Here is a 10631-nt window from a genome sequence, read left to right on the forward strand (position 1 = left end):
TTTTTTTGGTTTTTTTGTTTCTTGAAGAATTTTTTCAATTGTTGCAGTGTCCTGGCAATCGAGATGCGTAAACAGAACAGCTTTCCACATGTATACAATCATACAAGCGACAGTCAGTTCAACAACACACACACACACACACACACACATACAGACACTACATGGTGCTAAATGCAACACAAAATGTATTCATGTTCTAGTCTTTTCCTCAAATTTAATCTGCATGTCATTTTCATCCCACGTTCAACTAAAAAGGCACTCGTGACTTATGATAGTTATCAGGTTTGAAATGGCAGGTCTAAATATAAAAGTATAATACTAATATGCTGGTGCAGTGGATGGCACTGTCGCCTCACAGCAAGATGGCTCCTGGGTTCAGTTCCCTGCCTGGGTGTTTCTGTGCTGACTTTGTTCTCCCCGTGCCTGCGTGGGGTTCCTCCAGGTACTCCAGTCTGCTCCCACAGGGCATGTGAGTTTGGTTAATTGGAGAGTCTAAATTGGCATGAGGAGTGAGAAAGTGAAAGGTGTTTGTCCTCTGTGAGGGTCTGGTGGCCTGTCCAAGGTGTGCAGCTCCCCCTGTTACCCTGACCAGGAATAAGTGGGAACATTTAATACATTTGTGCTTAATGAACACTTTTCTCTTTTTTGGCCAAAATCTGGTATTTTCCCCGGATTATTGATTCTAAGTATGTAAATTACATGTTTACACAAAAATAAATGTTTATGAGAATCACTTCCAAAAGAAATTGCTTATATCCTAACTATATAAGCTAAATATTTAGCCATGTGTACATTTTCATTTTAAATCCCTCAGACACGTACTTATAGATCCCACTCTTTGGGCACAGGAAATGGAGTAGAAATAAATGGCCTGCTAGTTCCTCTTTACTCAGACAGATATTTACACACTAAGGTGTGGGGGGAATGGAGTAACGGCACATTACTCCGGCACGGCCCCCTCTGTGTTATGGAACCGATGGGAAGCACTCGCAGACTCAGGGATGTAGTAAATGACAGACACGTTAACAGGTCAGATCACGGCACTCAGGCCAATTCAGGAAAGGCAGTAAAGTAGTCGAGTCCAAGCAACGGGTCAGGGTCCAAGCAAACAGGTCACAGGACAGGCAGAGGTCGAAGCCAGGTAGTCAATCCACGGGGAGCATAGGAGTATAGGAGGCCTGAAGGGCAGGAGAAGGGTAAGGCTGGCAGAAGGGCTAGAGCAAGGCTAGGACAGAGAAGCAGGCAAGTGACAGGAACAGATAGGAAACTGGCAGGGTGTTAGCAACTGGCAGGGCAGGGTACAGGAACTGGCAGGGCAGGGTACAGGAACTGGCAGGGCAGGGTACAGGAACTGGCAGGGCAGGGTACAGGAACTGGCAGGGCAGGGTACAGGAACTGGCAGGGCAGGGTACAGGAACTGGGAAACCAGAGGGTAGGAAACCAGGACACAAACACAAAGGCATGTTACAAGGCGAACTAGTACAGAACAAAGAAACATGCAGGCTTATATGCCACGCTAATGAGTAGACAACAAGAAGCAGGTGAGACGATTACAGATGAGGAAACACATTTCAGGGGCGGAGGGGCGGAGGCACGTAACTGGGAGAAAGGGAAAACCGGAACTGGAACGGAAGAGAAACGCAGAGAACTCATAGGAATGGGGAAACAGGGAAATGAACTAAGACAGAGGCATGGGACTTGACAAGGAAAACACGAAACAGAACATGGAACTAGAAAATACATAGCGGGGAAATCAGGAAATGACAAGGATGTGGGCCAGAGACACCTCTGATCGAGTGAACCCGTCTTTTTTCTGACTGATATCAGAGATCTTCTGGGCAGCAGCTGGCCAACGCGTTGTTCACACATCTAATGTGTTTCTTCACGCACTGCTTCCATCTCCCGTCTCAATCGACTGGCGTCTATTTGTTTTTCATAATGTCCTTGAATCTATTTGTTTCACCTCCCACTGGCATCAATGGTGCCTCCATGACTGGGGCACTCAACTATAAAATAAAAGCAACAAGACAAACAATAAAATCATAACTGCAAGCCGCGGAATGCGCTCGAATGTGATGAGAAATCTGCGCTCACATTATTGGAGAGCACACAGCTTGTTCCAGAGAGAGGGGGGGAAACGAAAACACGCGTTTGCCCCTTTTGCTAAAGGCTTCTAAATAAATTCCACCCAAGTTTACAGATGAAATCACATTGAAATACCCAGCCGTGTGACATTGTTTCAGACATCTATTTGAAACTAACACGTTCCTGACGGATGTCATAGTAACAGATTAAGAGTTACTGTCGCATTCTACCTGTCGACTGTGGTATGCTGTTTGGTAAGTTGATGTACTCTTCAAGCGTTCAATTTGTATCTTTGTGATCTGGGTTGGATTTGCACTTTGTTGTACGTCAATCTGCTAAATGCCTGTAATGTAATGTAATGTAATAGTAATGTAAAGAGTGCCTTTGTCAGTCATTACATTACATTACGTCACATTATTGCCATTCGGCAGACGCTCTTATCCAGAGCGAAGTACAGTTGATGAGACTAAGCAGGAGACAATCCTCCCCTGGAGCAATGCAGGGTTAAGGGCCTTGCTCAAGGGCCCAACGGCTGTGCGGATCTTATTGTGGCTACACCGGGATTAGAACCACCGACCTTGCGTGTCCCAGTCATTTACCTTAACCACTACGCTACAGGGCGCCCTACGCTCAGTCACGCTCGTGTACAAATGACTGCATGTGGGAAACTGTTACTGTGGCCATCGGTTACTGTGATTACGAAGCAACAGCGTGTGCACATGAGTCTCATCTATTGTGCGCTATTTGAGTTACCTGCCTCTCCCGAGGAGCTCATTGGAAACACGCTTCTTTGGAGTAACCTCCTTTGGAATGGGGTTACATTTTTACGCGCTGCCACCTGGACCACTGCAACTCCTGACGGCAGAGTCATTGCGGATAGAAGTTTCAAGATCTGTGTTTGGGGTTTTGTTGGTCCCCCGGTCGTTGTCATCCAGGTCCGAAGTCATGTCCTACTCCGTGGGTGTACTGGCTGTGTGTATTCGCTTTAAGCACAGGACTCCATCTCTCTCCTGGACTCAGGCCAGCTGCTGGCTCAATGGCTCGTCCATATCCAGTACTTTGTATGTATTATCTCACACAGCTGCGACGCTTTTAGTAACTTCTTTAAACATTCTCACATTTTCTTTTCTTTTCGAGCAGCCTGCGTATATTTATGTCATGGCCATATGTTCTTTTACTTTTTTCCCCGTTGTCCTTCCCATCATTTGACTTTATCACACACACACACACACACACACACACACACACACACACATATCTTGCTCTTTAAAACCGTTCCTTTTCATCACCTGCAGTGCTATCAGTGAGTTTTTGAATCATTCAGGGGCACAGTCTGCATCAAAGCGGATGGAGTTTTCTCTAACTTAACTTTTCCTTTCCGACACTGTCGACTCCTATCTCCCCCTCACTCCCCGGGACAGAAAACGTACAGGGTTAGCTCGAAGAATTAGTGCAAAGATAAGCACAGTGCAGGCCAGAAGAGGAAATAGGCAAGCCAAGATTCAAATGCTCAACCATCATTTTAAGTTCATCCTCGTTCATTTATTTTTTAAATGACCTAATTAATTCATTAATGAATAAATAAATCTTTCTTTTTATAGGCATCCAGTAGGCATCAGCACCATCTCTCCCTCTCCACAAAAAACGAAAGGAACGCAACTGTCAAGGGCCCCAACACTCTGGACCCTAAACAAAATACAAACAACTTTCACCTGCACCGTTACACAGGTGAACACCACTCTCAGGCAGAATGAGACGGATGCAATGCCTCCCTGCAACAGGGTCTTTAAAGCCAAATCAAACGCTGACTTTAAGTAGATAGAGGGGTTACGACTCGGAGCCAGGTTGAGTGTTGAATAATGTATATTTTTTATGCAAGATAAAAGCAAGGTATTAATACATAATACATGTTGAAAATAGAGCTCATGTTTACAGTATGGTTTGTATACTGCCCACTGTATGCAATTCTAAACGTAAAGAATGTGAAAAATTAAGTTCCTGAAAATGTTATACCCTCCCATACACAGGTTTAAGGATTTTTGTTTTTTTGTCTTTTGAAAATGTGTGCTGGTTTCAACATAGAGGAATACATGTTTCCTGAGATTAAGACTATAGACTCAGTGAATTGCTAGGGAGGCTATGACAGAGAAACACTTTTCTTTCTCAACGTTGTTTTTGTTTAATTTTCCTCTCAAACAGAAATAAAATGCCATCGTGTTGATTTATTTTCTTAACAGGAGGGGTTAGGCGGAAGGTTGCCTTTGAACAATGAACATGACTGGAATTGTGTCAATATATAAATCCAGATGATATGTGAAGGTTTCGCTTCTATATAAATACACTGAGGCCCGGGGAGATCAATCCCACCTGAATCAAAAAGCCGTTTAATTCATACCCCTCCTCAAGGCACCCTTTTATTCCGGTTATTTCATTCTGTTTTGGATTTTGCCATGGCAACAGCTGACTGTACTGAAGAGAAGAGCCGGCTTGCCATGCCTACTGTTCGCTGGTAACCCCAGGACCAGCCAAACTCCTGAAAAACAAGGCCTCTTCTTCTTCTCTCTTCCTGACTATTGTATTTGTATCATGTGATCCAATCCAAACCCTAGAAAATCACAGACGTGCCATAGAATTGCATACAGGAGCATTTCTCTAACAAGGGCTTGAGGGATGTTATATGACCGTGATGCGTATACCCTTTACCAAGTTATTTCATGCTTATGTGAAGCTGGTTATTACTGTCTAGTGCTGGTCAGTGGGGATCCTGCCTCTGACACAAAGGCTTTAATGACCATCTACCCAAGACATTCATCTTGCTTATTAAAGTGAGGTATGGGGATGGCCTTGGTTTTCCCAGTGTAAAAAAGGATTCTGTAAGCTGAGTTGTGATAGAAAAATGCATTGTTTTTCCTCCTTTCTGGAAAACAGGGAAATGTGTGTCTGGTAACCTTGCCTTCCTGACCTTTTCCGTGATTGAAACTGGGCCCACAAATCCTCTGAATCAACAGATGCTCCTGAGCTGACTCAAATGGGCAGAGCCTCTTTAAGTTGGGCTCCAGGCTGTTATTTAGAAAACACAGCTGCATAATCGTTGCTTATTGCCCTATCCTGTCGACGATACACCAACAGCATCAAAACACGGACACCACAGACACAGGCTCGCAATCACTTTCCATTGCCTTTTAAATGTTTCTCTTATTCTCTTCCTCACCCCCCCCCTCTCTCTCTCTCTCTCTCTCTCTCTTTCACAAAAACACAGAGAGAGAGAGAGAGAGGGAAAGAGAGAGAAAGTGAGAGTGAGAGTGAGAATAAGAATGAGAGAGAGAGAGAAAGTGATAGCGAGAGAGAGAGTGAGAGAAGAGAGATTGGGAGAGAAAGAGCGAGAGAGCATGAGAGAGTGTGAGAGAGAGAGAGAAAGTGAGAGAGAATGAGAGAGAGAGAGAATGAGAGAGTGTGAGAGAGAGAGAGAAAGTGAGAGAGAGAGTGAGAGAAGAGAGATTGGGAGAGAGAATGAGTGTGAGAGAGAGAGAGAGAGAGAAAGAGAGAGAAAGAGAGGGAGAGAATGAGAGAGTGTGAGAGAGAGAGAAAGTGAGAGAGAATGAGAGAGTGTGAGAGAGAGAGAGAAAGTGAGCGAGAGAGTGAGAAAAGAGAGATTGGGAGAGAGAGAGAATGAGTGAGAGAGAGAGAGAGAGAGATTGGGAGAGAGATAGAATGAGTGAGAGAGAGAGAGAGAATGAGTGAGAGAGAGAGATGACACTGAATTCCCAGCTTTATTAGCCACCGCTCCTCCATGGCGGTTCCACAGGGTAAGACACAACAGGATCACTCACGGTCGTCAGGGCTCAGGGACACAGGCAATGCAGAAAGACTGAAGGTCAGAGCAGAGTCTCCCACAGGTAAACAAACAAGCCGCAATAGATAAATATCCTTCAATCACGAAGGGGGATGGATGTTCTGCGCATCGGTCAGCGTGAATAAACAGAATGACTCAGTTCTGCCGCAGCACTGCTGATTCAGTTGATGCATCTTCCTGCTTTGATTTCTCAGAAAAGAAAAGGCTCTGTAACTGCCATCGATAGTTATAATTGAGTTTTTTTTTTTTTTTTACACTCTGAGAGAACGAAGATTGTTCGGAGAATTACAGGGTCAGACTTGGGTAAACTCTGTGGTATGCTGTGGGAAAATAACGCATTGATTTTACTCTGAAAAGCAGCAGGGAATTTTCTTCCAACCCAAACTTTCTGAATCATAAATGTGGCTGTGAGTGGCCGATAATGGAGGCTGTAAAGCGCTGTTTAACAGTATAGATTCTGATTGACATTGCCATTTGCAATTTTTACCGAGGCATCAGCAGTGATGGAGCCCACCCTGGAGGATTGCTGCGGTTAGATTATCCCAGCCTTTCAGACTCCATCTCCTCACCACAGCCGAGCCATCATCACTTTCCAATTACAATATCATTTTGATTTAATTAAAAAAGGATCCATTAAATAATCCAACTTCATGAAATGCTTTTAAAATGATTAAAAAGCCATAAATGTAATAAAGTAAAAAAATAAAATAAAAAAAAAACGCTTCCATAAAAAGTTTTCATGATGTTTTCTCTTATTTCCGAGATCCTACTATGCCTGGCTATTCCCTCCCTCTGCCAACAAAATCCTGCCTGGTAATATCTGAATAATATTAATTAAAAAAATTACGTTGTTAAGTTTATCCTAAATTACAGGAATAAAATTCATTATTTATTAGCCCACTTTGAGGTGAAGATGTAACAGGCCTATTAACAATATTAAGGATGGCATAATCAAGTGGCCTGCGGTAGTTATGTTTTTATACTTTTGTGGCTATTTGTTGCTGGTTCTTAATGCTTCCAACACATTCAAAGCTCTCCAAACTCTTGATCTCTCTGACCTCTCTGAATTACTACTGTTTCCCTAAACTCCCATTCATATCTCTCACGTCCTCTGGCACTGGTCCTGCCATGGGCCCTCAGACCAGACCGTGCGCTAGAGGTAGCATGACTGTCAGTGCCAACTCTGGAATGTCACTTCTCAATGCCCCGATAACCGACTCATTTCCTAATGTATATCTCAATTTAAAGCAATAATAATGTTGCTCATTAACATACATTCCAGCACGTCTGTATGTGTGTGTATGTGTGTGTGTGTGTGTGTGTCTGTATGTGTCTGTATATGTGTGTGTGTGTTTGTGTGTGTGTGTGTGTGTGTGTGTGTCTGTATGTGTGTGTGTATGTGTGTGTCTGTGTTTGTGTGTGTGTGTGTGTGTCTGTATGTGTGTGTGTGTATGTGTGTGTGTTTGTGTGTGTGTCTGTATGTGTGTGTATGTGTGTGTGTTTGTGTGTGTGTCTGTATGTGTGTGTGTTTATGTGTGTGTCTGTATGTGTGTGTGTGTATGTGTGTGTGTGAGTGTGTGTGTGTGTTTGTGTGTGTGTGTGAGTGTGTGTGTGTGTGAGTGTGTGTGTGTGCGAGTGTGTGTGTGTGAGTGTGTGTGTGTGCGAGTGTGTGTGTGTGAGTGTGTGTCTGTATGTGTGTGTGTGTGTGTGTATGTGTGTATGTATGTGTGTGAGTGTGTGTGAGCAGCAGTAACAGTCCATGCTCTCTCTATCACTGGGCTGGGAGTTTTATTGGTTTCTTTTTCAGGTGAAACTCGTCACTGAAAAATTTGACATCGCTACAGATTACCTCTCCTCTCTACCTCTGGCTCTCTACCTCTGGCTTAGCCCATCCCGTCTCAAACTCGAGCTAAGCCTGTTCTCCCCCTCCTCCAGCGTCTCTTCCATACAGCACACACACACACGCACACACACACAAGCCAATCGATCATCCACTCTAACACAGGACCCCGCTGAAACATATTCCAAGAGCTAAAATTAAGAGCTGGTCCAGAGGGTCAAAAGAATGAGTCACCACTTGTCATTAGGGGAGCGACATGTGCGCTGTTTCTACCGCTAGCCAAGCTAAAGCACCGCGAGCCTGCGAAACGTGCCCGTTATTTAATTAGCTATCTCCAGCGTGAGGGACATACACGGGGAGAGGAAATACAAAGGGCTGGACGGAGGCGTCTCCCCCCCGCAGAACCGCCAGCTCTGGGTCTCTGGGCCGGCGGAGATGCGAATGACTCTGAAACAGGCCAGACACGCGCGGCGCGCACCGAGGCCGGCAGCGGGTCGGCGTCGCAGCGGGTCGGCGGCACGCTGATGAAATTAGCGAACAACCTGCCCAAAAGGAAGCCCAGAGCAAGGCTGCCGTGACCTTCCGCAGGGCGCTCACGGGACAGCCGGGGCCTGTCAATCACCCCTCTCTGTCCAAAGAGCCGCCGTTCGCTTGGGCGTTTTTTTTTTACTCCCGGAAAAAAAAAGACTGTAATTCATTCAAACTGTCGGTGTTTTAGGGACTCTTCCCTGTCCTCTGCAATCACACGCACACCCGCAACTGGGCCGAGATGTGATGAGTCAGCGCTTTGCTACGGCGACGGACGACACAGAGGGAATACGCGACCGGGGAGAGCAGCCGTGTGGAAGCAGCTGCAGCGGCCCTGCTCGGTCTGCGGCCCTGCTCGGTCTGCGGCCCTGCTCGGTCTGCACGGGGAACGGAGGCCGCAGGTGCAACACAACCAGGAAAACTGGATCTTATGTTTTCAGTAGATTCTTGCCGTTTGCTTTTGTATTTGCCGTTTGCCGTTTGCCGTTTGGCGGCCTGTAGTGTAGTGGTTAAGGTACATGACTGGGACCCGCATTGCTCCAGGGGAGGATTGTCTCCTGCTGGGTCTAAGCAACTGTACGTCGCTCTGGATAAGAGCGTCGGCCAAATGCCACTAATGTAATGTAATGTAATGTATTACAGGCGAACTGGCTAATCCAAGGCAGCCGGGATATTTAGCATCTCACACTGGACACCGGAAAAGCAGAATGGAGAAAACTTACCAGAGAAGTTCAGAACGAGACGAGACCTTGTCGACGTTTTCCTGTTAGCCTACTACACGATCTATTATAGTTTCACATCCTGTTCGTGTGCACGGACATGAGAGAGCACCTTCTTTTGTTCTTCTTCCTCTTTCCCACCATGGAGCAAAGTGTTACGCTGCTAGTAATAACAAATAGTTCTCCCATTCATACTCAGACTTTATTTTGAATCAAGTCATTTTCAATAATTGCTGAAAAACTGAGGCATAGTGTGCTGCCACTCTCCAAATGGGAGGGTGCAGAGTCCCGGCTGAGTGAGAGTTCATCCAGTTTTCGGGGCAGTGTGGGAGGGAGGGGGGGCTGGGTGGAGAGTCATCATTCGTGGCCGAAGCTCATGTGACTGCTAAATTGAGCTGAAAATGGCGTCATGCTCAAAGCGCGGTTTGCTGTTCTTTGCACGGCTTATCTCCCCGGACCAGCTGTGGTGACGGAAGAAGAGGGAGGTGAGGAAGGCACAGGGCACCAGAGACGGGCGGCCGTACCGGGATGTGTGCTCCAGCAGGTGGTCCCATACGAGTTCATGCGGACGTACATTGGGGGACAGTGGTGGTGGTGGGGGTGGTGGTGGGGGACAGAGGTGTGGGGTGGGGGTGTGGGGACAGAGGTGTGGGGTGGGGGACAGTGGTGGTGGGGGTGGTGTTGGTGGTGGAGGGGTGGGGGCGGTGGTGGGGTGGGGGTGTGGTGTGGGTGGTGGTGGTGGAGGGGAGGTGGTGATGGTGGGGGTGGTGGTGGTGTTGGTGGTGGTGATGGTGGTGGAGGGGTGGTGGTGATGGTGTTGGTGGTGGGGGTGGTGGTGGTGTTGGTGGAGGGGTGGTGGTGATGGTGGGGGGCAGTGGTGGTGGGGTGGTGGTGGTGGGGTGGGGTGGTGGTGTTGGTGGTGGGGGGGGGGGGCGGTTGGTCAAGACGCTATCGCTGTCCCGTGTCAGTAAACCACTTCCCGATTCCGTGCAAATAACCGAGTTGTCCCTGGGTTATGAAGGAGGAGAAGCAAGAAGATAGGGACCTAGATATGAACCCCAAAATACATCTCCCCAGTTCACAGTAAGGTAACTACGGCAACGGAAACCCAGGAACTACTGAGGAAGTTAGTTCAGAGTGATTCACGGCGCTATCAGACACACGCGTAAAACAAACAGAATGATAGACCTGGCATAGTCTGACATTAATAAGTAATGCTCTTCAGCTCATAAAAAAATAAGCTATTTATGACTACCACCTTTAAAAGGAAGTCACACTAGGCATGTTGGATAGTTGCCCAGAGTCAAATGCAAAGGGTGTAGGTTAAATGTTGGACAATGCGCCCTCGTCAGTCAAACTGACTTGCTTCAGAAAATATGCTGAGTATGTGAATAAAGTTGCTCCTGTTTTGCACATTTGCAATGACAATAAATAATGTAAAATGGTTGTCATGTTGATTGATTTTCATTTTGGTTTCTTGATAAATTTGGAAGGTGGACAGATCTGAACACATTTAATACTTATTCAGTCACCACAGATATGACATTCTGCCGAACAGGACAAAATGACCTTTTAAAACAAAAAGTATTCTCTTTGCCTCCAAATG

This window comes from Conger conger, chromosome 13 (genome assembly GCF_963514075.1).
Source record: "Conger conger chromosome 13, fConCon1.1, whole genome shotgun sequence".
NCBI classification, from domain to species: domain Eukaryota; kingdom Metazoa; phylum Chordata; class Actinopteri; order Anguilliformes; family Congridae; genus Conger; species Conger conger.